This window comes from Bos grunniens, chromosome 24 (genome assembly GCF_055505025.1).
Source record: "Bos grunniens cultivar Pamir isolate PY7600 chromosome 24, Bosgru_T2T1.0, whole genome shotgun sequence".
NCBI classification, from domain to species: Eukaryota; Metazoa; Chordata; class Mammalia; order Artiodactyla; family Bovidae; genus Bos; species Bos grunniens.
Genome location: NC_141188.1, coordinates 35793110 through 35819541, shown reverse-complemented (window position 1 = coordinate 35819541; position 26432 = coordinate 35793110). Strand labels below are relative to the sequence as shown.

Genomic DNA, 26432 nt, shown 5'->3' with positions numbered 1-26432 from the left:
GATTCCTCCTGCAGGGTCTGCAGTGCTGGCATTTCTAACCTAGCATTCTCCTGACCTGCTTGCAGTCACTTCAATGGGGAGGAAGGTCAAGAGCAAGAAAACAGCCCCTTTTTCTTGCACAAGCCATCTCAGGGATGGAAGTGGGATTGTCTAAATGTCATTCTGTGTTTTGCCAGAAAAGAGAAAAGAGCCCTGGTGTGTTCCAGAGAAGAGGATTAACTTTCTCTCAGAGATGATGATCACACCACATCCTAGCTGGAATCTCCAGCAGACAGATGGCTGGAGAATCAGAAGAAGGGAGAGCTGGGGACTTAATTGTTCTTCTTGACGACTGATTTTAAAGTGTGCTTTGACTTGGCGTTTCTGCAGAATAAAACATAAGTAAAAAAGAAGCGGAGGGAAAACTAGGTCTTGAGGGAGAACTAGAGACTCAAGGAATTTTGTTGTTGTTGATGGTACAATGAAAAGTGAAAGTGTTAGTCCCTCAGTAATGTCAGACTCTTTTCGACCCCATGGACTGTAGCCCGTCAGGCTCCTCTGTCCTTGGAATTCTCCAGGCAAGAATATTGGAGTGGGTAACTATTCTCTTCTCCAGGGAATCTTCCCTACCAAGTGATTGAACCCAGTTCTCCTGCATTGCAGGCAGATTTTTTACCATCTGAGCCACCAGGGAAGCCCACTGATGCTACAGTTAGTCCATAACAGAAGAGAGTTATAAGGGGAATATAAACCCTGATGCCACTGCCTTTCTGAGCATCCTAGTTTGAATGGCGCTTTAGCCAAAGCCTGGGGAGGTAGAGCAGATGGACTGTACGGAGAAACGCTCTTTCAGGTAGGTTTGTGAATCCAACATGATTTTTATCATTCCAAAACACTCTGTTGTTGTTCCTCTATCATTTGATGAATGTCTTGGTGTTGATGTTGTAAAGGAAAGCCTTGAGAAACAGACTGCTCAGTTTAATTGCTGTAGCATTTATATCTCTTTGAAAGTGTAGGGCATTTATGAAAATAAATCTAGTTGAAGTCACAACCAAGAAGGTTACACACCCTGGGTGAGCCAGATCATTGACAAGATTTGATATAGTCACAGTGCAAAAAACAAACTAATTCAAAACAAAAATAAATAAATAAATAAACTTCAGCATGAACTTGAGTAAGGAATATAAAAGGATGGCTAAGGTGTGGTGGTCGTGTGACTTTGCAGCTTCGAAGTATATGCTAGTGCTTTGTGAATATTCACATAGGGAGGAAGGGTTTGGTGAGGCTGGAGGGGACAGCAGAGGAAAGGGGTGGGGGAACTGCTTGGTGCCCTGGGAACCGTGAGAAGGGAGGGGTCTTGCACCTCGTAGGCTGGGCTAGGGGGCTTGAGACCAGGTCCAGGTGCAGGCTGTGGAAACACCTGCATGGCATTCTGGGGAGGAGGTTCATCCTGTAAACTGACCCAGGCAGGATGCTTGGTGGTGTGTGGGGCCCCTTCAAACTGCCCAGGATCCTGCCTCTTTCCCCAACACTTTCCAGATTCAAAAATGAATATTTTCAAAGAGGAGTTCACACACATGTGAGGGACAAAAATCAAACTTCGCTTTAAGCTTTTGAACATGAAATTTGAAAGAAGGGTATCACTGGACTTCACTGGTGGTCCAGGGGTGAAGAATCTACCTGACAATGCAGGGGACATGAGTTCAGTCCCCGGTCCGGGAGGATTTCACATGCGCACTGGGCAACTAAGCCCGTGCACCATGACTACCGCGTCCATCCACGCTCTAGGAGCCGCGGGGCCGCAGCTGCTGGGCCTGTGCGCCCTCGAGTCCAGGCTCTGTAACAGGAGAGCCACTGTATTAAAACTCCATACACTGCTAGAGCGCAGCCCCTGCTAGCCACAACTAGAGAAAACCCCTCAGAGTCAAATACCCAACACAGCCAAAATAATAATAATAAAAGAAAGCAATCACCGTGATCACAGATGCACAAGGAAGGTAGGGCTGAAGAATCTCCATTTATCCTCTCATGCTGTCTCTTGCTTGCTTTTTTACAGTTGAAAACTGTAGATTTAGATGGTTGGAAAATATTAGATAAAGAAATCCAAAAGCTTCTTTGAGCTTTTAAGGCACAGAGGTGGACAGGGATTAGAACAAAATAGAATTACTCTGTTTCTTAGCAGACAGTAGCAATTTCTAAAATTCTTCCAAGTCATATTAAGATAAAAGAAAAGACTTTCCAGGTCAAGGATATTTCCAGCGTCATGTAATAATGTAGGAAAGTAACTGTGTCCCCAGAGAACAGCTCCATTCAAAAAAAGAAAGAAAAATACCTTTTAGGAATGGCAAAGAAAGGAAGCTATGCCTTGTGTCTGAGCACAAATGGGTGAGATTTGCATGATTAAAAACCATTTCTAATGGAACGATGTGTCACCACACATCCAAATAGTTCTCATTTCCACTGGTTTCCTCCTCAAAAATTGGATCTTCTGGGACTTCCCTGGTGGTCCAGTGGCTAAGACTCTGCGCTCCCAATGCAGGGGGCCTGGGTTCGATCCCTGGACAGGGAGCTAGATCCCACATGCAGCAACTAAGACCCAGTGCAGCCAAATTAAAATAAATAAATGATTTAAAAAAAAAAATTGGATCTTCTAATTCATTTCAGGAAAGAAAATTTTAAGTAGACATTGCATTTAAAATTCTTTTAAACTCATGGTCTTAGGTTCAACCAAAAGCTCCAAAATGTCAAGATAAGTAACAAGTTCATATATTGTCCTGATTGGATGTTTCAGGTTTGACCAGGAGGGCTCCCACCCACTAGCCTGCCCCTCTATCTGCCACTTGGTTTAGTCCTTCTGGTCCCACAAGGAAACCGTGACTCCTGGGCTTTCTGAAGCAGCTGGATGTCATGGCAGGTGAGTGATGATCCAAGGAAAGCCAAGGAGCACACAATCCCCCTTAGACAAGCATCACTTTGGGGACGCTGTCTTCAGTCCATAGTGTTATCCAGGGGAACTTTAGGAATCCTCTATTTCAGCTTTTGTTTTCTAATAATAAGAATAGAAACTCCTTCTTCACTTCAAATGATAAAATCAAATTTGTTTCCTGGATTTTTTTTTTCTTTCTACCTTATCATTAACATTTCATGATTTCTTCATTAGCATTTCACGGTTTCATCGTTAGAGTTTCATGTAATTTTAAAATAGAAATTTTATTATTTATAATGAGAAATAAAAGTTTAGGAAAATATTAAGAAGTGAAAATAAGAAGGAAAATGTCACATGTATTTCCACCAATCAAAAGATCTAAAGTGATATTTTGAGGTTATTTGTGCAGTTTTTTTTTTTTCCCCACATAATGATTTTCTAAAAATTCAACATAGGCAAACTGTATAGAGAGTGAGAAGGTAAAACAGAAACCTTCTTTGCGAAAGATATTTGCAATAGAAATGTCTGAGAAAGGACTCATATCTAGAATATTAAAATGTTCCTAGGAATTAATAACAAAAAGGCAACCAAAAAATGGACAAAAGACTTGAATGGGTCCATGTCTTAAAAAAGATATTAAATGGCCAGTGAACGTGTGAAAAAGTACCCAACCTCATTTTAATCGTAAGGGTTATACAAATTAAACTCACAATAACATACTGCTGCACACCTAAAAGAATGACGAAAGTTAAAGTGACTGATAATATCAAGCGGTGCTGAGGATGTAGAAGTCTCATGTAAGTCTCCTGAGAGTGTCAGTTGGCACAGTTCTTTGTAAATGATTGGATCTCCTATTATGTATTCAACTTCTTTATCCATTCATCCATTGATGGGCACAGAGGTTGCTTCCACATCTTGACTATTGTAAATAATGCTACAAAGAACATGGGGATACAGATATATTTTTAAGTTGATATTTTTGTTTCCTCTGGGTATATTCCCAGATGTAGAATTGCTGGATGATACGGTTGGCCTGTTTTTAATTTTTTGAGGGTCCTCCACATTCTTTTCCATAGTGACTACACCAATTTATAATCTCACAACAGTGCACAAGGATTCACTTTTCTCTACATTCACAGGAAAATTTATTATTTTTTGTCCTTTTGACGATGGCCATCCTAACAGGTAAGAGGTGCTGTCTCACTGTGGTTTAACTTGCATTTTCCAAATGACTAGTGATGCTGATCATCTTCTCATTTACCTAGTGGCCTTTTGTATATCTTCTTTGGAGAAGAGTCTATTCAGGTCCTTTGTCCAATTTTTAAACTGGGTCATTTGTCTTTTTTTTGCTACTGAGTTGTATGAGATTTTGGATGTTAGCTTCTCATCATATATGGTTTGCATTTTTTTTTTCCCATTCCACAGGTTTTCTTTTCACTTTGTTGATAATTTCTTTTTCCTGTGCAGTAGTTTTTAGTTTGATAGAGGACCACTTGTTTGTTGTTTGTTTTGCTAATTGTGCTTTAGCTGTCCTATTAAAAACCAATTACCAACCCCCATGTAAAGGAGCTTTATTCCTTGGTTTTCTTCTAAGAATTTCATGATTTAAAGTCTTATATTTAAGTATTTAATCTATTTTGAGTTAATTTTTATGAGTGGTGTAAGATTTGGGTTCAGTTTTATTATTTTTCATGTGACTATCCAATTATCTCAGCACCGTGTATTGAAAAAAAAACCTGCCTTTTCTCCATTGAATATTCTTGACTCCCTTGTCAAATGTTAGTTAACTGTGTTTACTTGGGTTTGTTTCTGGGCTCCTGATTCTGTTCCTTGTTTTATGTGAGTACCATACTGTTTTGATGGGAAATCTTAGTTCCCCGACCAAGGATTAAACTTAGGTCACAGCAGCGAAAGAGAGAAAGTGCCAAGTCCTAACCACTGGACTGCCAGAGAATTCCCTCAACACTTTTAGAGCTAAAGGTACTCATTTCACTTCAAAATAAGTCACTTAGGAAAAGACACTTTAGCGTAATGTATAAAGAGCACAGATTTTAGAAAGAGTGACCAGCTTCAAACTGTGGTTCTACCACTCATTGACTTCTCTATGTCTCAGTTTTCTTACATGTAGGATAGAAATAACACTCACTGGAAAGGACCCATGTTAGAATTCAATGAGAAAATCAAGGTAACACTAACCACAGTCCTTGGCACATAGTAAATTCTCAATACATATCTAACACTGTTATTATTAGTGTTTAGCAGATGTGAGGTTTTAGAGTTCAATGTGTGCATATGTGTGTGTGTGTGTGCGCACATGTGCTTGTGCTCAGTCATATCTGACTCTGCAACTTCATGGACTGTAGCTCACCAGGCTCCTCTGTCCATGGGATTTCCCAGGCAAGAATATTGGAGTGGGTTGCCATTTCCTTTTCCAGGGCACCTTCCTGACTCAGGGATTGAACCTGTGTCTCTTGCATTGCAGGTGGATTCTTTTTTTTTTTTAACATTTAATTAATTTATTTATTTTTGGCTGTTCTGGGTCTTCGTTGCTGCACAGGCTTTTCTGTAGTTGCAGCGAGCAGGGGCTACTCTCTAGCTGTGGTGCCTGGGCTTTTTACTTGAGCGGCTTCTCGTTGCAGAGCACGGGATCTAGAGTGCATGGGCTTCAGTAGTTGTGGCATGTGGGCTCCTTAGTTGCAGTTCCCAGGGTTTTAGAGCACAGGCTCAATAGTTGTGGCACATGGGCTCAGGTGCTCCAAGCCATGGGGTAATCTTCCTGGACCAGGGATTGAACCTGTGTCTCCAGCACTGGCAGGTGGATTCTTTATCACTGAGCCACCAGGGAAGCCCCATTAGAGTTCAACAGATGATGACTAATCATATCACTAAGCGATAGTTCTCAATGAAAAGTGTCTTGATTTCTCATGTGTTCTTCTGTGGCTACTACTGATATTAATGAACCACAGCTTACAATTTAGAAGAGGGAACTATATTAGGGAGGGCTTGGGGATGTGCTGAAGGTCAGGTCACCCGGACAACACCACCATTTAACATTAAGAAAAAGAGAACAGGAGGTTGAGTCCTGGAGCTGCAGATTTCTAAAATGTGAGCAAAGATAAATGGTGAATTTTTAGTTTCTCAAGAGGCAAACAATTCAAGTGCTTCTGGAATCTGAAATGAAGGTTTAGCGGGGTAGAGGGATGGCCAAATCAAAGTTGTAGGTGATCTTGACTTACTGAGATTAGCAGGGGTTATGCTAATATCCTCTGCTAGCAGATCTGCAGCCTGCTAGCAGAGGGCTCTGAACGTGAGAAGGTGAGCCCCGAGGTGGGGACCCGTGGAGCCAGGTAGGGTGGCCACTTCCCAGGGGCAGGTCTTGCTGCACCTGCGGCAGTGTGCAGAGCGGTTGCTCCTTGGGATGGAGTGGGTGGAGTTCCGCATCTCAGATTTTCACTCCACTTACAATGTCCTTATTCAAGCCTTCCTTGGACAGACCCCAGGCTGGGGAGGGACCCCCTCCCCTGGCGGAAGCTGGGATATTTTACTCCATAATCATGATCCTGCCTGGCAGCTCCTGCCCCTCCCTCTTCACCCCCTCCAGGGCACACTCACCACCAGACAGAACCACCTTTAAACATTTCAAAGGCTTTTAGATCCTGTAAGGACTGCTGCTCTTTAGGAAGAACTAAATTTATCAAACAACATCTTAGGCACCATCACTCAGAAATTTGGTGACCCTCCCACCTTTCAATTCAGGCTTCCCTGGTGGCTCAGATGGTAAAGAATCTGTCTGCAATGCTGGAGACCAGGGTTTGATCCTTGACTTGGGAGGATCTTTTTTCCTCAAACTTTTTGCTTGAAAACTTTCAAGCCTACATAAAAGTTGAAAGAACAGTACAAGGGACATGGTGATATCCTTCACACAGACTCATGGATTCATTCTGTTGACACTTGTTGAGCATCCAACAGTATGCTTGGTGCTCTGGTAGCCTTTGGATAGACAAATATGAGTGAGTTCTGCTGCCTGATCTCCAGGTCCTCATGGCTCACGGGGCAGGAGCAAGTGTAAGACAAAAAGACCTCTTCTCTGCATCTGAAGTTGGGGTCTGCCATCCAAGTGGTTTCCCACTTCAGCCCTCAGGCTGCATCACAGTGTTTTCCTGGGCACACAGGGGTAGATTTACTGGGCAGATGGCAGCTCCACATCCACAGGGAAGGTCGACTTAGCATGAGAATCTCTGCTGAGAGCCAGAAGGTTCATTCTTACTCTGTGTGGCTCCAGGTCCACAGGGTGACCTGCGAAGAGATGGAAGCCTTGCCTAACTGAGGACATGATGACAGATAAAACACGGTACCATTCTCTTGTCTTTTACTTCATGACTGAGGCACTACAGTACCCAGAGGAAACAGTTTGCCCTTTATATGATAAATTAAAGAGGAACTTACCTGGTGGTCCAGTGATTAAGAATCCACCTTGCAATGCAGGAGACTTGAGTTCCATCCCTGGTTGGGGAACTAAGATCCCATATGCTGTGGAGCAGCTAAGGCTGCATGCAACTACTGAGCCCACACAATGCAACTAAAGAATTTGTGCATCACAATGACAGATTCTGCGTGATGCAACTAAGACTCAAGGCAGCCAGAGGAAGAGAGAGAGAAAAATAAAGAAAGCACCTCGAAAGGGCTTATTGCTTGGATGCTTTCTATCCAATGCTATATTCAGACGGTACTGGATGATTCCTAGCTGGTTTTGGATCAAAGAATTAAACGAATGACATTTTGGAGGGTCTGTTCTTTTTATTCCATTTTAATTTTTTCCCCAGCTTTCTTGAGATATAAGTTGATGTCTAACAGTGTATCAGTTTAAGGTGTTCAATGTGAGGAACATATGCATTGCAAAATGATTACTGCAATATGGTTAGTTGACACCATCATCTCATATAACTGCCTTTTTTGTGTGTGTGTGGTGAGAACACTTAAGATCTGCTCTCTTAGCCACTTTCAAGTGTACAATAGAGTATTGTTAACTGTGGTTACCATGCTGTACACTGGATCCTTAGAACTTACTCATTTTAATGAGGGTTGCCCGTTCAGGAGAAAATACAGGCATTTAAGGATACCTTTCTCCAAACAACTTGAAATCTTAAGAAAAAACAAGGCACACAGAAGTTAGAAAAGATGTAGTGGGTGTAGAAGGAGATCAGAGGAAAGACATAATAGTGACAGCAGGAGCAGTCTGAGAAAGCTTCCCAGCTGGCAATAAGCCAGTAAATTTAAACTCAGCAAATGTCACAATATATAAATGTATGAAAAAGGGCCTGGAAGAAACACACCAAACTGTTTACTGGATTGAGTATGGGAGGCATTAAAGGGGACAGTTGATTCTGATTGCATCCAATGAGAGATGACTAGCATTACTGGTATACAGCACAGTGGTGTGCCGTATTAACACATATATGTGGAATCTAGAAAAACGGTACAGATGAACCTGTTTGAATGGCAGGAAAAGGGACGCAGACCCAGAGAATTGACGTGTGGCATGGAGAGTGAGGATGAATTGGGAGATTGGGAATAACATATATACACGACCATGTCTAAGACAGATGGCTGCTGGAAACCTGCTACACAGTGCAGGGAGCTCAGCTTGGTCCTCTGTGATGATCTAGAGGCGTGGGATTGAGGGTGGGGTGGGAGGGAGGTCCAAGAAGGAGGGAGGAGATAATATGTTTGCATATGGCTTGGGCTGGAAGAAGCACAAGCTGGAATCAAGATTGCCGGGAGAAATATCAATAACCTCAGATATGCAGATGACACCACACTTATGGCAGAAAGTGAAGAGGAACTAAAAAGTCTCTTGATGAAAGTGAAAGTGGAGAGTGAAAAAGTTGGCTTAAAGCTCAACATTCAGAAAATGGAGATCATGGCATCTGGTCCCATCACTTCATGGGAAATAGATGGGGAAACAGTGGACACCGTGTCAGACTTTATTTTGGGGGGCTCCAGCCATGAAATTAAAAGACGCTTACTCCTTGGAAGAAAAGTTATGACCAACCTAGATAGCATATTCAAAAGCAGAGACATTACTTTGCCAACAAAGGTCCATCTAGTCAAGGCTATGGTTTTTGCAGTGGCCATGTATGGATGTGAGAGTTGGACTGTGAAGAAAGCTAAGCGCTGAAGAATTGATACTTTTGAACTGTGGTGTTGGAGAAGACTCTTGAGAATCCCTTGGACTGCAGGGAGATCCAACCAGTCCATTCTAAAGGAGATCAGCCCTGGGATTTCTTTGGAAGGAATGATGCTAAAGCTGAAACTCCAGTACTTTGGCCACCTCATGCAAAGAGTTGACTCATTGGAAAAGACTTTGATGCTGGGAGGGATTGGGGGCAGGAGGAGAAGGGGACGACAGAGGATGAGATGGCTGGATGGCATCACTGACTCAATGGACGTGAGTCTGAGTGAACTCCGGGAGTTGGTGATGGACAGGGAGGCCTGGCGTGTTGCAGTTCATGGGGTCGCAAAGAGTCGGATACGACTGAGCGACTGAACTGAACTGAACTGAACTGATGGCTGATTCACTTCCTTGTACAGCAGAAACTAACACAAAATTGTGAAGCCACTATACTGTGATTTTTTAAAAAATGTTTAAGAAGCAACTTTCTCCAAAAAAAAGAAAAAAAAAAGTTATACTGTAGTGTTGTTTTATCGCAGTGTTTTCCATGGTGTAAATATTTCCACTAAGGCTTCCCAAGTGGCTCAAATGGTAAAAAATTTGCCTACAATGCAGAAAATCTGGGTTCGATTCCCTGGGTTGGGAAGATCCTCTGGAGAAGGAAATGGCAATCCACTCCAGTATTCTTGTCTGGAGAATTCCATGGACAGAGGAGCCTGGCCAGCTACAGTCTGTGGAGTTGAAAAGAGCTGGACACGAGTGAGCAACTAACATTTTCACTTTTGTGGCTAATTTTAAGCAACCAAAGTCAAGGCAACTATCTCACAAATTCTTGGAAATTTAACAATTCAAGCAATTGTTACGTGCCAGGCTCTGAGTCAAGTGCTGGGGAGTGAAGGAGAAAAGATTATGATGCAATCCTTGTCTGTCAGACAACAGAAATACAGTGGGGGTGCTAAAAGAGGAACTAGAGGAAGAAGAGATTAGCTCTGGCGAGGTGTGGGGAAGGAGGAGACTCAGAGTAGTTCCTTGCATGAGCTTTGAAAGATGGAATAATAATTAAGGAACAAGAGGGAACGCCCCAAAGCATGGAAGCATATGATACATTCTGCGAATTGAAGATTGCTCACTTTGCACAAGATTATTGGCACCAAATGTAGATTGAGGCCAGAACAGAGGGTTGGGGCCACATTATCAAAGGTGATGAATTTCACTGGTTAGTTATGTGAGCTACTAACAATTTTTGAGAAGCTTCCAGCAATAACTGATGGCAGCATGGAGACTACACTGTAAGAGAGGAGAGCATTGTGCTGTGTGCATGCTCAGCTGTGCCTGCCTCTGTGTGACCCCATGCAGTGTAGCCTGTCAGGTTCCTCTGTCCATGGGTTTCTCCAGGCAAGAGTACTGGAGTGGGTTGCCATTTCATTCTCCAGGGGCTCTTCCTGACCCAGGGATTGACTCCTGTGTCTCCTGCATTGGCAGGTGGATTCTTTACCACTGCTGCCACCTGGGAAGCCCCAGAAGAGAGCAGAGCAATGATTGAAACAGGATACAATGAGGGCTTCAATTAAGGCAATACAGTAGAGATAGAAATATCACAGACCCAAGAAGCATTTATGAGGAAGAGTTAACAGGACAATGGATTGGCTGAAGTGAGTGGAGGAGATTGGTTGCTTGAAGGTAATACCTAGGACTCTGAAAGATGATCCTGTGGGAATGAATGACTTCATCAGCAAAGAAAAAAAGCCTTTTTAAGAGACTATAAAGGTTAGGAGTTGGTAGCCCAGTTGGTTGTTTGGTGGACTTCCCTGGCGGTTCAGTGGTAAAAAACCTGCCTGCCAATCCAGGAGTCTTGGGTTCAATCCCTAGGTTGGGAAGACCTCTTGGAGAAGGACATGGCAGCCCACTCCAATATTCTTGCCTGGAAAATCCCATGGACAGAGGAGCCTGGTGGGCTACAGCCCATGGGGTCGTAAAGAGTCAGACACACAGTGACATTTGTGAGTTTGAAGGTTGGAGACTTGAGTGGCAGGCCCTGAAGATGGTTTCATTTTACTGCGTTTGGATTTATGGATCTTGGTCCTGGGTAGTTATGTGATGGAAGTGATCCGCTTTTGGTTTGAGATGGAGGACATCTCCCCAAATTGGGAATAATAATTAACCCAGGAGTTTACTAGATAAATAATAATTTATCCATGGAGCTTGAAAAGAGAATAAGTGAGGGAAGGGAGGAAAGCAGCCAGGTAAACTTGTGAATCTAGTTACTCTGAAGAGTAATAGGTACGATATAGAAAGAATTGGAGAAGGAAATGGCAACCTACTCCAGTGTTCTTGCCTGGAGAATCCCATGGACAGAGAAGCCTGGTAGGCTGCAGTCAATGGGGTCGCACAGAGTCGGGCATGACTGAAGTGACTTAGCAGCAGCAGCAGCAGAAAGAATAAGGGAGTGAGAGGTGCCTGGTGATTCATGTGAGAAACCAGTTGGGAAGGAAGCCAGAAACAATACTTAAGGCCTCAGATGTCTAAGTACAAACACACAGGGCACAGGTAACAAGCAAATTAAACTTGAGATTTTAACACCACGCATAGACAAGACGACCTCGTTGAAACCTTGTAGACAGGGCTCAAGACGGATAAACACACTTTAGGGTATAGCTGAAATTAACACAACATTGTAAGTCAAGCATACTTCCATAAAAAAAAAATTTTTTTTAAAGTTAGAAAAAAAGAGAAATGAAGCAACTTCTTGTACATTTACACAGAAAAATGTGAAAATATATTCAGTAAACAAAGTAAGTTACAAATAGACGTACATAATAAGAGATCCAATTTTGGTAGAATGAAGAACTAGTGCTATTTTTTTAAAAAAAAAGACTGACGTACAGTGATGAAATGAAATATATGCCCATATTTATGACACGGAGAAGCATATTTATTTGGGTGTATTTACCTGGATGTTGCAGAGGAACTAAGTGGAAGAACATAAAGACGAATATTTAGGAGGAGAGGATCAGAACATAAAAGCAGTTACTACACACCATCTGCCTAGAAAGTGAGTGGGGAAATATTAAGTATCAAATTTGAATTAAATATTTTGATAAAATCCTTTCAAAAACTTTAATGGAAAATCTGACCCTGATTTTGTGAACATAACTTTTCTAAGCCCATTTCTATGTTTGAAATAGGTACATACAGTTCCTTAAAAAGATTTTTTAAAAATGTCCTCTTGAAATCATCTCCATCAAGAAAAAAAAAAAATTTGTCTATGTGGGTGAAAAAATTAAAATATTTTCATAAAGATTAAAAAAATGTACAATTGAGACTATAAAATATCAAACAGTAATTCCTTTTTTTTTTTCCATTGATAAATATGATGCTGAAATTCATGTGACCAGACAAGCAGATTCTTTATGATGGGCAGATACACTTGTCACTCACCCAATGGGGATAACCCTCCAGCAGGCAGAATAACTCCCTGTGGCCAAGTAGCATGAGTCTGTTAAAAAGGAGTCTGATAAAAAATCCATTATCAGTGGGGAATTCTCTGGTGGTCCAGTGGTTAGGACTCCGTGCTTCCACTGCCAAGGATGCAGGTTTGGCCCCTGGTGGGGAAACTAAGATCCACGAGACCCTCTCAGCTGTGTGGTAAAAAGAGGGGAAAAAAAAAATCACTGAGAGCTCTAGAAAGTGTCAGGTCAGAGGCTTGTTGATACTCTCAAGTCTTCTCATCTCATTTGGAGTAACTGTCCAGCAGTGCCTCGGGATGTTATGGGTTAAATCCTGTCCTGCCCCCACCCTTCCTCAAGTTCACGTGTAGAAAAGCCTACTCCTCCTCAGAACCTCAGGATGTGACCTTATTTGGAAATAAGGTCTCTGCTGATGTAATCAAGTTACATGGAGGTCATCCTGGATTAGGGTGGGCCCTAATCCAATGACTGTGTTGTGCTTAGTTGCTCAGTCGTGTTTGACTCTTCTGTGCCTTTTTAAGGAGAGGGGGATTTGGACACAGAAACACGTAGAGGGACAACAATGTGAAGGACAAAACAAAAAGGTGGACATTTGGTGCCAAGGAGAGAGGCCTGGACCAGAGCTCTCCCTCTCGGCCCTCAGGAAGAACCAGCCCTGCAGACACCTTGATCTTGGACCTCTGTCCTCCTGTGGTTTAAGCCACTCAGCCTGTGGTGCTTTGTTACAGCAGGGCTAGCGAACCAATACACGGGGAACAGAGCTCAGCTCCCAGAGGAGGGGGGCAGGGGACGGGCAAGGACCAACCAAGTGAGGGAGTGAAACTTCAGCCTTACAGAGGAATGAAAGTGAAAGGGGAACTGAGACAAAGCCAGTGATTTTGGCGGAGTGAGCAGGAAGATAAAGCTACACTCATGGGCTTTCCCAGGTCTCATCTCCCAAACACAAAAGTGCCAACGTCAAACTCAGCTCAGGAAGAGCCTAGGAAATTCTTTGTAAGTCGCCTCCTTGGGGAGTGGCCCCGTGTCTGGGTCAGGTTGGTGTGTATATGAAAGTCTCTAGTACCCACAGCTGAGGGACTGTGGGCAGGGCCATCATGTGAAAGAAGGTTTAGAGTTTGTCATGAAAGTGAAGTTGCTCAGTCGTGTCCGACTCTGTCACCCCATGGACTGTAGCCTACCAAGCTCCTCCGTCCATGGGAGTCTCCAGGCAAGAATACTGGAGTGGGTTGCCATTTTCTTCTCCAGGGGATCTTCCCAACCTAGGGATGGAACCCAGGTCTGCTGCATTGCAGGCAGACGCTTTAACCTCTGAGCCACCAGGGAAGCAAGAGGAGGATAAATTTTGGCTCAAAGTTAAGAGATTTTTCATTTTTTTTTTCTAAAAATATTTTGACATTTAAATTATCATAGGAAATTTGGAAAATAGGGAAAGAAAAAAATGTCCCCACAATCCCATCATCTTATCCAAATTCACCACATATTTCTTTTGCCTTTTTTCATGGATGTATAGTTTAGGTACTCGGATTTAGAAAACGTATATGTAATTTGCATCCTGATTTTTAAAGGAATAAAATTATAGTGCAGACATGCTCCCATTTTGCTGTATGATTTCTCGTAAGAACAACCTTTACTGGCTATGTAAGTCCAGGGAGTGTGTGAAGCATAATGAATGATTTCCCTATTGCTGGATATTAAAGTTGTGGCTAGTTTCTTCCTTATCAATAGTCTCCCCCAAGTTTCCCTCCAGTACTCAGATTCCATGATTCTATGTTTGGCAAAAAGTAAAGAAAACCACTTCTCAAATTCTCTGTCTCAAATTCTGAAGAGGGGCCTTTTGAGACACCCTGACATGGTACATCAAGTCATATTTCTGTTTATTTCCTCTAAGTATCACTTTCACAAAAATGATTTTAAGAAATTTCTATCTGGGTGGGACAAGGAAGCCCAGTATGCTGAAGTCCATGAGGTCGCAGAGTTGAACATGAATTGGTGACTGAACAACAACAAAATCTTAGTTGCCTATCTTGGACAGTTTTTTTTTCCCTCAGATGTACCAAAAAAAAAAAAAAAAACAAAGAAAAAATGCACAATTAGAAACAAGAATTCCTATATACCTTTCATCCAGATTCACCCAAAGTTAACATTTTACATAGCATTATGATCAAAATTGAAACATTATTTCTAACATGTCACTCTTATCAAACTCCAGACCTGATTCAAACATCACCATTGATTTCTGGCCTCAGATCCAGTGAGGAATCAGAGGTTGCAGTAGCTGCCTGCATCTCCTTTGTCTCCTTAAATCTAGAACACTTTCTCAGTCCTTTGTTTTTCACAACTTTTGCCATGTTTGAAAAGTACTGACCAATTATTTAATAGAGGGACCCTCAGTTTGGGTCATCTTGTATGTCCTCATGAAGTTTTTGTACCATCAGAATGAGGTTGGGTCCTTCTCAGGGCATCTATGTGTGGAGGCATGGTATGTTGATCCATCTCATTATAAGAGATGATAAATTTAATCAGTCTGGTTAAGGTGGTATTTGTTAGGTTCCTCCACTGTAAAGTTACTGCTTTTTTCCTTAGTAAATATTGTAGGGCTCTACTTTAGACTATGTATTAAATAGAAATCTTGTTTCTTATCATACTTTCACTAACTAATTTTAGCTTTCAGTGATGATTCATCCCTTAAGCAATGATTGTGGTGTTTTCCAGATGGTGATTTTCTGTGTTCATTATTCTTACTACAAATGTTAGTTGTGACTTACCTCGGACAGTTTTTATAGATTTTCCTTACCTATACAGCCCTAGATTATCCTTTTTCAAAAAAAGCAAGAGGATGTTTATCCTCTGCTCATTCTGTTGTTCCTGTAATCCAAAAACATGCAGATCATTAAAGGTGGAAGTGCAGACAAAGGCTTGGAGTTGGTGAGGCATCTTCATACCTGCATTGACTCCCATTTTTCTGAGTTTCAGCCAATTATAGTTCATTCTGCCAAGGAATTAGGTGCACTTTTTAATATATGATTTATCCTTAAGTCATCACTGTAAAGTAATCAGAAAGTAGCCATTGCCACTTCCATTCTACAGATGAGAAAAGTGAATCTCACAGGTGTTTTCTTAAATATATTAAATATTGATTGATTATTTGGCTGTGTTGGGTCTTAAGCAGTACTCTTGATCTTCTTGCCGCATGCTGGATCTATGAATAGTTTGCTGACTAGAACCAGGGGCCCCCTGCATTGGGATCGGGGTCTTAGCCACTGGACTATCTGGGAAGTCCCTTTTTTGGCTAATTATTATGTACATTTTCACCCATAATAATCCAGTCTTCTCTTTGCAAGCAACAACAATAGTAGTTATTTAAACAGAAGTTTCTTGCAGATATAATTTACAAGTTATTTTTATCTCAAGATGAATTCTTCAGGGTGACCTGGCATTCTAAATACAGAATTCTATTTATCCAGAATGGTTAAGAGGTTCTAGTTAACTAAACTTTTCTGTATGTGGCAGGACCCCCACTCTTCAAAGAATCCAAATACAAAGATGAAGGAAAAGTTTTTTTAAAAATCGAATAGACATTTTAGGCCATTCCTTAGATGTGTAGGATTAGTCAAGTTGCTATAAATAAAAAGAGAATGAGATTTGGCTGGAAAAAAAATCAGACACTATCTTACATTAGTATGAAAAGCGACTCTCACTGAACAGTGGGAGATGAGCTAATCACCTTCTATGGTACCTTGTTTTCTTAACCATTTATCTTTTTCTCCGAAAAATCGCACATAAGAGAAAGAAATTTTTGATAAAGTGGACTTTCTGTTGATTGGATTTTGGATTTTAAAAAGCTACTAATATAGCCGCTATTACACCAGCTTCTTTTCCTTAGGGTACCAGCAATTAGAACTGACTAACTGGAGAAGGCAATGGCATCCCATTCCAGTACTCTTGCCTGGAAAATCCCATGGATGTAGGACCCTGGTGGGCTATAGTCCATGGGGTCGCTAGAGTCGGACACGACTGAGAGACTTCACTTTCACTTTTCACTTTCACACACTGGAGAAGGAAATGGCAACCCACTCCAGTGTTCTTGCCTGGAGAATCCCAGGGATGGGGAAGCCTGGTGGGCTGCCCTCTCTGGGGTCGCACAGAGTTGGACAGGACTGAAGCGACTTAGCAGCAGCAGCAGCAGCAGCAACAGGACACCCAGCATCCACATTTGTTCACACAATCAAGACTTGTGAGGACTTCCCTGGCGGTCCAGTGGTTTAGACTTCACATTCCCAATGCGGTGGGCCTGGGTTCAGTCCCCGGTCAGGGAACTAAGTTCCCACATACTGCATGGAGAGGCCAAAAAAAGAGATATAAATCAATTTTAAAGACTACGTAAATTTAAAAGAAAAAAAAAAGACCCGTGGACTCTAAGTGCCTCAGCCCCGCCACCCCTGCTGATTGGCATTGTTTTATTTTTGTCATTTTTGTGTCCCCAGTGTTTGTCCCTGTGCCTGGCACAAAGTAGGTGCTGGATAAACATTGCTGCCTGATCCACTGACCCACTGACTGCCAGACTTCATGCTCAGGGTGAGGGTCCAAACTCAGCCTTCCTGAATTCCTGGAATTTATTTTTTCTTATTTTGAAAACAATGCACGCTCATTCTAGACACATGTGAAATAGAAACTCAAGCACACACACAAGAGAAAACCAAGCCCTTCCTATCTCACCAGCCACAGAGATGATTATGCCATAAAGATGAACATTTGCCCATTGACTAAATATTCCTTAAAAACCTGTTTTTAATGGCAATAGAATGGTCCATTGTATGGATGTGCGACGTTTAACATTTCCTTGTTGTGGGTCATATAAATTCTTTACAGTTTGCCACCACTGGGGTGAGTGTTGTAATGTTGCACAATAAACTCTCTGGCTATTAAAGCTGATTATCACGTTACTTTCCAAAAGATTATATCCATTTAAGTCCATTTGTGACTGCCCCATATATTTTAAATGCTGACAGTTGAGAAACGAGGGTTTCGAAACAGCTCCTTTCCATTTAAATAGCCTCTAGTGTGCTGTGAACTAACCTTTTCCTCCAGGCTTAACTACGGGCCCCTCGAAGGGTAGGGAAAGTCACAGGGGAGTGGGATAATTTGGAAAACATTCCTGGAAACCTCAACCTAAATTAAGGAGAGAGAGTTCGCCCTTAAAAAAAAAAACAGCTTGTGCAATAAAGCGAAGGGGCAATGACACCCCAAACTGAGCGATAATAATGCAAAACAACTAATATCATTATACTGATCTTTGTCCCTGTATTCATGGCCCCAAATTAAAAGCAATTTTCTTTACAGAAGATAAAATCATGCTAGTGAAAACGAGACACTATTTGGGAGAGGAATTAGTCAAAAGGAAAAGGAATGTTTTGTAAAAAACATTCACTTCTAGTGACTTCCTTGGTCCAGTGGATACAACTCCACCTTCCAATACAGGGGGTGTGGATTCAGTCCCTAGTCGGAGAAGTAAGATCATCTATGCTGGGGGATGGAAGGTCAGGGGGAATTCACTTCTACTCCGCAGAATATATGTGTTTCACTCAGAAACAGAAACTTTGTTTTCAAAAATAATATATGATAAAAGCCAAAACTTTCAGGAGTTATTTGCTGTGATCAGAAAGAAAATTCCATTCTGGTTCTTGCCTTTTTCTGCAACTGCATATTGTACCTCCGAGACATAGAACAGGTGTCAACTTTGCTCAGGATCCACGGCAGGTAAGTCAGTTTCTAAATACGGCACCTGCACATCTCTTTATGAGGTCAGCATTTCATGTGACAGTGAGCCACACCAAACAGCTAAATTATTATTATTGCAATACAACAGACTCTTTTCCATTGAACACTTAATGGGACAATTTATTTCCAGCCTTCCACTTCCAGTCAAGCAAAGACTGCATTACTTGGAACTCGGTGGAAAGCTCTAGAGACACAGAGCCTGGGCTCCGAGCCAGTCCTTCAGTGGGAAACCACCATTTTAGAAAGTGGGATTTTTGGAGTACAGTGGAGTGAGATTGAAATCAGTCTTTGTGTGGGACAATTTCTCTGAGAAGCCCGAGTAACTGACCCCTCTCTGTTTTACTCCTGTGTTTTCACTGATTGTTGCAAATCCAGTCCCAGACTCTTTTCCAATCACAAGCCTATTTATTGTATTTTACAGCTTCATGGCTCAGGGATGAACACTGTACCCAGCGTTAGCCAAAAAGAGGATACTCTGCAAAGAGTTGAGTATATGTAGCTTTATTAACATGAGGTAATTGGGAAAGAAGTATTAATCTCACTTTCTATATTTCTTTAGATGGTCTCATGTTGACCTTGCAATTTTTAGTACCCGATTAACTACAGATAGACCATTAAAAAGTGGATTTGAAGCCACGTCTCTAGCGGTCCAGTGCCTAGGACTCCATGCTCCAAATGCAGAAGGCCTAGGTTTGATCCTTGCATGGGGAACTAGATCCCACATGCCACAATTAAGAGTTTGAATGCAACAACCAAAGATCCTCCATGCTGCAACTAAGACCCGAACAGCCAAATAAATAAATGTATGTTTGGTAAAAGCCACCGGACTTTCCTGGTGTTACACTGGATAGGAATCTGCCTGTCAATGCAAGGGACATGGGTTCTATCCCTAGTCTGGGAAGATTCCACATGCCACACGGCAACTAAGCCCACGAGCTCTAGAGCCCGTGCCCGCAACAAGAGAGGCCACCCAGAAGCCCAAGGACCACAACTAGGGAGCAGTCCCCACTTACCACAGCTGGAGAAAGCCCACGCTCAGCAGCCAAGACCAGCACCAGTTCCGTTCAGTCGCTCAGTCGTGTCCGACTCTTTGCGACCCCGTGAACCACAGCACGCCAGGCCTCCCTGTCCATCACCAGCTCCTGGAGTTCACCCAAACTCATGTCCATTGAGTTGGTGATGCCATCCAGCCATCTCATCCTCTGTCATCCCCTTCTCCTCCCGCCCCCAATCCCTCCCAGCATCAGGGTCTTTTCCAATGAGTCAACTCTTCACATAAAGTGGCCAAAGTATTGGAGTTTCAGCCTCAACATCAGTCCTTCCAATGAACACCCAGGATTGATCTCCTTTAGAATGGACTGGTTGGATCTCCTTGCAGTCCAAGGGACTCTCAAGAGTCTCTTCCAACAGTACAGTTCAAAAGCATCAATTCTTTGGTGCTCAGCTTTTTTTATAGTCCAACTCTCACAGACCCAGCATAACCAAAAATAAAATAACTTAAAAAAAAAAAAAAGCCACCACAGTTTTGTCCCAAAGCATACTGATCAGTCAGTGGGTGCCTAAGCCACTTTGTCAGGGGACAAAGTGTAAGCCGAATTTCTGTGGCCCTTGAGTTTCCCTTCTACAATGAAGCGGAATGAAGAGGAAGATGGAAGATGTAACCACTTTTAAATGATGTAGGGAAAGATATAATTTTTCCATTGGCATTTTTCTTTCTAGTGGTGGTGGTAAATCCTAAAGTCCTAAGATAGAGTGAAGATCTAGGGGCTGGGACCTGGGACAGAGTAGGGACTTATGGCCTGGGGCTCCTTGAGGATGGGAGTAGAGTGTACCCCAAGATGGAGCAAACAGAGTAGAACCTTTCCCTTTCCCCACACTCGTGTGGGGAAAAAAGCAGAGACATTACTTTGCCAACAAAGGTCCGTCTCGTCAAGGCTGTGGTTCTTCCAGTGGTCATGTACGGACGTGACAGTTGGACTGTAAAGAAAGCTGAGCACTGAAGAATTGATGCTTTTGAACTGTGATGTTGGAGAAGACTCTTGAGAGTTCCTTGGACTGCAAGGAGATCCAACCAGTCCATCCTAAAGGAAATCAGTCCTGAATATTCATTGGAAGCACTGATGCTGAAGCTGAAACTCCAATACTTTGGCCACCTGATGTAAAGAGCTGACTCATTGGAAAAGACCCTCATGCTGGGAAAGATTGAAGGCAGGAAGAGAAGGGGACGACAGAGGATGAAATGGTTGGATGGCATCACCGACTCAGTGGGCATGAGTCTGAGCAGTTGGTGATGGACTGTTGTGCTGTGGTCCATGGGGTGGCAAAGAGTCGGACACGACTGAGCGACTGAACTGACTGACACTCATGTGCCTAGCCCTGCTAACCTTGCTTAGCTCCACCAGCCATATCATACCTTCCTTCAGCAGTTGGGGCTGGGGTCACAGGGGAAAGATGGTTTAGTAGATATTGTTGCTTATCTATCCATTTCCCCCCTTCACCCAACTCAATGGGCCCACATTTTTGTCTTAGTTTACATCATTCTCACCTGTGGACTTTGAGGGACGATGTTCTCAAGCTTCGTTCTTGATTAGTTTAACCTGAACGGCCTATTCCATTCCCAAGCTAAGGTCACTGGTTCAGGGTGGATGTATGACTTACAGGATCCAATTAGAGTGAATTTCGGGACTCCGGCTTGGAATCCTGTGACCTGGGTTTCCTCTCTCTTCTTTCAGATGTAAGAAGTCCTTTTGCCACCTGAGAAAAGTGACCTGAGGATAAAGTCAACAAATGGGAGAAACACGTACAGGGGAGTGGCAGAGAAATGGGGCAGGAACTCCTGGATTCAAGTGACTCTGAGCTTCAGTTACATCAACACATGAATGTTCTCACTGCTCAATCCAGTTAGAGAGGAGTTTCTGCATCTTGGGAGCTTTAGAGAGGGTTGGAAGTGTCTCATATCTAGCTACCATATGGCCCGTCTCTAAGGGCTTCCTTTTGACACGTTAGGAATGGTAGTCAGTTGTGCATATTAACCAAGAATGTAGTTTAAATAATACACACTTGCAGTGAACAATATTAGAAACAATTAATGTTCAAGTACACAATACTGTTTAATGATGAGGGGAGGGGTGGTATTTTGGTTTCTAACCATCATTTATCATGTTATTTCTATGAGAATATATGCTCCAACATTCAAATAAGCAACTTACCAAGGAACTTTGGAGGATCCTCTGGGTTTCAGGTTTCTCACGAGAGTGTGATATTAGATGAGGTTTAAGGCATTTCCCAGCTTTCTTGATTCTTTTTTATGGGTTCATTTTAAAGTAAGTAAAAGTGAGTCCTTGTAATAGGGCAGCATTCTTGAATAATACGGCATCTGACAGTTGTTCGCTGGCCTTCAGCAAGTTCTATCTTGTTCATTTTCACAGCAGTTGAGAATTTGCTGTCATTTTAACCACTTTTAAACTCTAGTACAGTGCTCACATCTTGCCTCCAAATACGTATATACAGAATACCTTATTTCCTACAGCAAACCCATTTTTTGATTTGTCAGTTTTATGAAAACCTGAGGACCGAAACAGGCTCACATTTCTAAGCAAAAGCAAATAGTAATTTTCTCCTTCTCCACCCATGGGTTAGTCAAAGCAGGGACTTTTGTCTAAAAATAGAGGTATTTGTCATCTTTAGATGGTTTCAACACAAAAATGTAATAGTTCATAATATTTTGGGTTCAGGGACTTCCCTGGTGGTCCAGTGGATAAGTCTCTGCGCTCCCACTGCAGGGGCCTGGGTTCAAGCCCTGGTCGGGGAACTAGATCCCACATGCCTAAACTAAGCCCACACATTGCTACTACTACTGATTTTGCATGCTCTAGGGCTCAAGCACCACAAATAGAGAAGCCTGAGCCACAACGAAGACCCAGCGCAGCCAAAATAAATAATAAGTAAATAAATGAAATTTGTAAAAAGCCATGTTTAAACTATTTTTGTTGTTTAGTCACTAAGTGTTTAAGTCACTAAGTCAACTCCTTTGCGACCTCTTGGACTGTAGCCCGCCAGGCTCCTCTGTTCATGGGATTTCCCAGGCAAGAATACTGGAGTGCATTGCCATTTCCTTTTCTAGTTTAAATTATAAGTTCTGTTTTTAAAAAAAATATACAAAGCAAAAAACAAAAGCAAAACCCAAAACTCTGAGCTCAATAGTTAAGTTATAGATTGAAAAACAAGTGGTCAAGTGAGCTCATAGGGTGACTTAAATGAAAGATCCATGCTTGGAATCATGGGTGATGAACTACCTGAATTAAATATTACTAGGAGAGCTTCCTCCAAAATCTTTCCCTCAAGGATGCCAATGAGTCTGAAATTCCACCAATCTCACCTTATAGAAACCGTACTATACAAAGTCTCCATGGAAACAAGAGTCTCCTCTGATGGGCTGGTTTTTATTAGCCCATGAACTGCCAGTAGCTTAACTTAGATCAGCCTGGTGTCTACCTTTTTTTGGTGGGCTGTTGGGAAATGGAAGAAAGGAAGGATTGAGTGTGGGGTAACTGATGAGAGTTCTTGTTGATTTCACAGCACTGGGTATCGGAACAAGAGACTGGAGATAATATGACCTATTTCATAGCATTGCTTTAGGCTTTCCCTACATATCTTGATTTAAAGAAGTCAGTACATCTCATTTTCCTTCTTGAAGTTCAGAGGATATGGACTGGAATAACTCTTCCCTTTCCATCAATCTTGTTCTCTGCCTTGTCGCTTATTACATAGGGCCAGGACCTCCCCAAGGGGTGTTAGTTGCTCAGTCTCGTCTGACTCTTTGTAACCCCATGCACTACAGCCCGCCAGGCTCCACTGTTCATGAGATTCTCCAGATGAGATTATCTGAGTGGGTAGCCATTCCTTCTCCAGAGGATCTTCCCAAACCAGGGGTTGAACCCTGGTCTCCTGTATTGCAGGCAGGTTCTTTACTATCTGAGCCACCTTGCCTACAAAGGGGTCACACCAGGATCCCTGTATGTGACCTAGCAGTTGCTCTGTAGGTAGAAGAATAATTGTATGGTACAGCTTCTCTCTCTTGAATGAGTTCCTTAGGATCATGCCCAGAGCTAACATCACTTCAGTGAGCCCCTGGTTTGGTATATGGAGGGAGGGAGCGAGAGAAAATTCTTCCTTCGTCTCTTCCTCATGACCAGCCCATAGTCACTGCATCAGTGTGAGAGATGAAGCAAATAAGAGAAAATATTGTGGATTCTCTTGTTGGGGAGCACAGGCTCTAGGGTGCTCGGGCTTCAGTGGTTGTGGCACGCAGGCACTGATGTTTGCTCTTGATGGTGTGTTACAGGAGAAGTATGGTTGAGGTGATATGGGTCTGCAACCGTGCTGTGAATCTATCTGGGGTGCTTCTAACTGGGTGGGACACTTTATGGTGACAATTCCTTTAGGAAAGGATTCTGTAGGGAGGAACTTTATCGACAGTGTTCTAATAAGGTGCTCCACCCTTCGTGGTGTTGTGTGAGGACGTTGGAACTTCATTTTCTTAGTGTGTCTTGCCCTGTTTCCCATGTATCTGGGGGCTTCCAGGAGGGAGGACCATGGTGTGGATGATGGCTGGTTTTCTCCAGGTAGGTCACCAGCTCTCACACTAGGCATATCCCAACCACTGAAGAGGCATCTACACTGCCCTGAACCCCAGGACAGAAAACGTAGGTGAAAGGAATTTGACACTGAATTCCAATGAATCCTTCAGAAGGGCCCCTTGTTTCTCCAGTACTGTTTAACTTTTTTTTTTTGATGTGAACTTATCCTATTTTATTTTTGGCAGGTTCCAGTTATAAATCTGTTCCTTCATTATATCTACTGGCAAAAGGTAGTTATTCTCAAGACTGACATTTATATGTTAACATTAGAATGATGAAAACAAAGGAGGAGCATGTGACTAGTACTCAGAATGGAGTTTACACCTCACTTCGTGTTCATGGTGTTGGGGGTGCTGGTGTTGCTTAATACATTCTTGCTGACTGTTCACCATTGATTCTCCTTTTAAAGTGATCTTTCTAATTGACTTAATAAATTATTGGCCAAAAAAGAATTCTGAACACAGACAGTATAACATTCTTAAGTGGTTGAATTAAGAGGAAAAAAACGTGGAAAGTATTTAGAAGTTGGAAGTATTAGAATGTAGTGAAATATAAAGTCCATAAAAATTGAGATGGAGTCTGGAAAGTAAAGGAATATGTCTGCTGCCGTATCAGCCTCACAGTGGCTCCTATAAGGACCAATGATACGATGCTTGGAATTAGAGAATTTGCACAGGCTATAGTTGGGATTTGTTTATATTAAGATTACTGGATCAGAAAGTGGCTTGTAAAGATATCATTTGATAATCAGCATTATTCAATATAGACTCCTCCCCAAAAGTTGATGTTCATACTTCTGGTTGAGAATTCTATTTAGGAGGATATAAGAGAGAGAGAAAGAAAAGAATTTTCAAGGAATTTTATCTCTTCAAATAAAGAGATCATTAGTGTAGAAAGATCTGACATCAATAATGTTGGAATTCACTATTTGGGCTTAGAGCGTGGTAGCTGAAAACTTTCAGGACTTCCCTGGTGGTCCAGTGGTTAAGAATCTGCCTGCCAGTACCAGGGGCACAAGTTTGATCCCTGGTCCAGGAAGATTCTCAATGCCGTGGGGCACCTACACCGGTGTGCCATGAGTACTGAGCCTGTGCTCTGCAACGAGATAAACCTCCGCAATGAGATGCCCCAATACCGCATTTAGAGAGTAGCCCCTGCTTACCACAATTAGAGAAAGCCCACGCGCAGCAACGAAGACCCAGTGCAGCCAAAAACAAAGCAAACACCAATGACAACAAAAAACTTTCAAAGTCATCACACTTAACAGTCTGGCTAGACACTGTGTGTGTCCATGAGGATATAAAGATGAAAGAGACATGATCCGAGCCCCCGAGGTCTAATGGACCAGAGCAGCACAGGGATGCAATAAAGACTAGCTGCCTGTGACCCGCCTTGTGTCCCAGTGACCACAGCACTGCCTGAGCATCAGGAAGGCAGCCATAATCGTGGAAATATGGTGGGGTGGGTGGAGAAAGAAGAGGGCCACTGTGTGATGGACAAATACTTGACAGCCTTCGCTGGTTTTAGGATGGATCTCATGACCATCAGAGTCGTGACTGTGGACACAGCAGAAGCTCACCAGGACAAAGTGGAGGATGTAATCCCAAGGCCAAGTTCTAGCCGTCATGCAGCGTTTCCTAGAGTGAGAGAAGTTACTGACTCGCCAGGAAGAACTTTTTACACTTGCTCATTGTTAAAATATTTGCACCTTGAGAATTTTACTGCCTCTCCAACCTTCACTTTTGTCTCTGATATAAACACAATATGCTGGGTGAGAACCTATGACTCCGTTCACTGCTCAAGACATTGGCACATTCATCATTGTAAAGACAGCACGTTGGAAGGTTTTATACACAGAAAGAGTGAGTTTATGACCTTAAACAATCCCCAGTAGGAAATGTCTGACATACTTATAGGCTTTTTCCCATATCTTTTCTTTCTGCCTTTGATCACCTTCCTACCTAACTTTTTTGAGACCTTGAGATGTCCTCCCTTCTCCCTTCATCTCTCTTCCCCTAGAGAGGTGGCCTGAAATGGAAATGTGTGTTTTTCCTTATTTATCAAATGGCCCAAATAGTCTGCCTGTTGAGCCAGACATTCTTCTAAGTGTTTGATAAATCTTAACTCATTAAGTCTGGAGAAGGCAATGGCACCCCACTCCAGTACTTTTGCCTAGAAAATCCCATGAACGGAGAAGCCTGGTAGGCTGCAGTCCATGGGGTCGCTAGAGTCAGACGTGACTGAGTGACTTCACTTTCACTTTTCACTTTCATGCATTGGAGAAGGAAATGGCAACCCACTCCAGTGTTCTTGCCTGGAGAATCCCAGGGACGGGGGAGCCTGGTGGGCTGCCGTCTAAGGGGTCGCACAGAGTCAGACACGACTGACGCAACTTAGCAGCAGCAGCAGCAGCAACTCATTAAGTCTTCATAAGAATTATTTGAGGAGGAGGCTACTGTTCTTTTTAAAAA

The 26432-nt window shown here is 42.6% G+C and overlaps 1 protein-coding gene and 1 long non-coding RNA gene across 3 annotated transcripts in view; one reads left to right on the top strand and one right to left on the bottom strand.

Annotated features, from left to right (window-relative positions):
- The first annotated feature begins 429 nt into the window (after positions 1-429).
- Positions 430-24805, top strand: LOC147346045 (uncharacterized). The gene is made up of 2 exons (XR_015153856.1): positions 430-2893; positions 21055-24805. It is a non-coding gene; the product is annotated as an uncharacterized LOC147346045 (long non-coding RNA).
- The window catches only part of LOC147346044 (uncharacterized), a 34089-nt gene continuing 11221 nt past the window's right edge, over positions 3565-26432 (bottom strand). The window contains exons 4-5 of one of the 2 annotated variants that reach the window (XR_015153829.1): positions 12516-25598; positions 3565-7201 (exon numbers count right to left, since the gene is read on the bottom strand). The gene's annotated coding sequence lies outside the window, so the exon portion shown is untranslated. Of the gene's footprint in view, positions 25599-26432 lie in introns of both variants that reach the window. The other variant, XR_015153828.1, reaches the window with a different exon arrangement.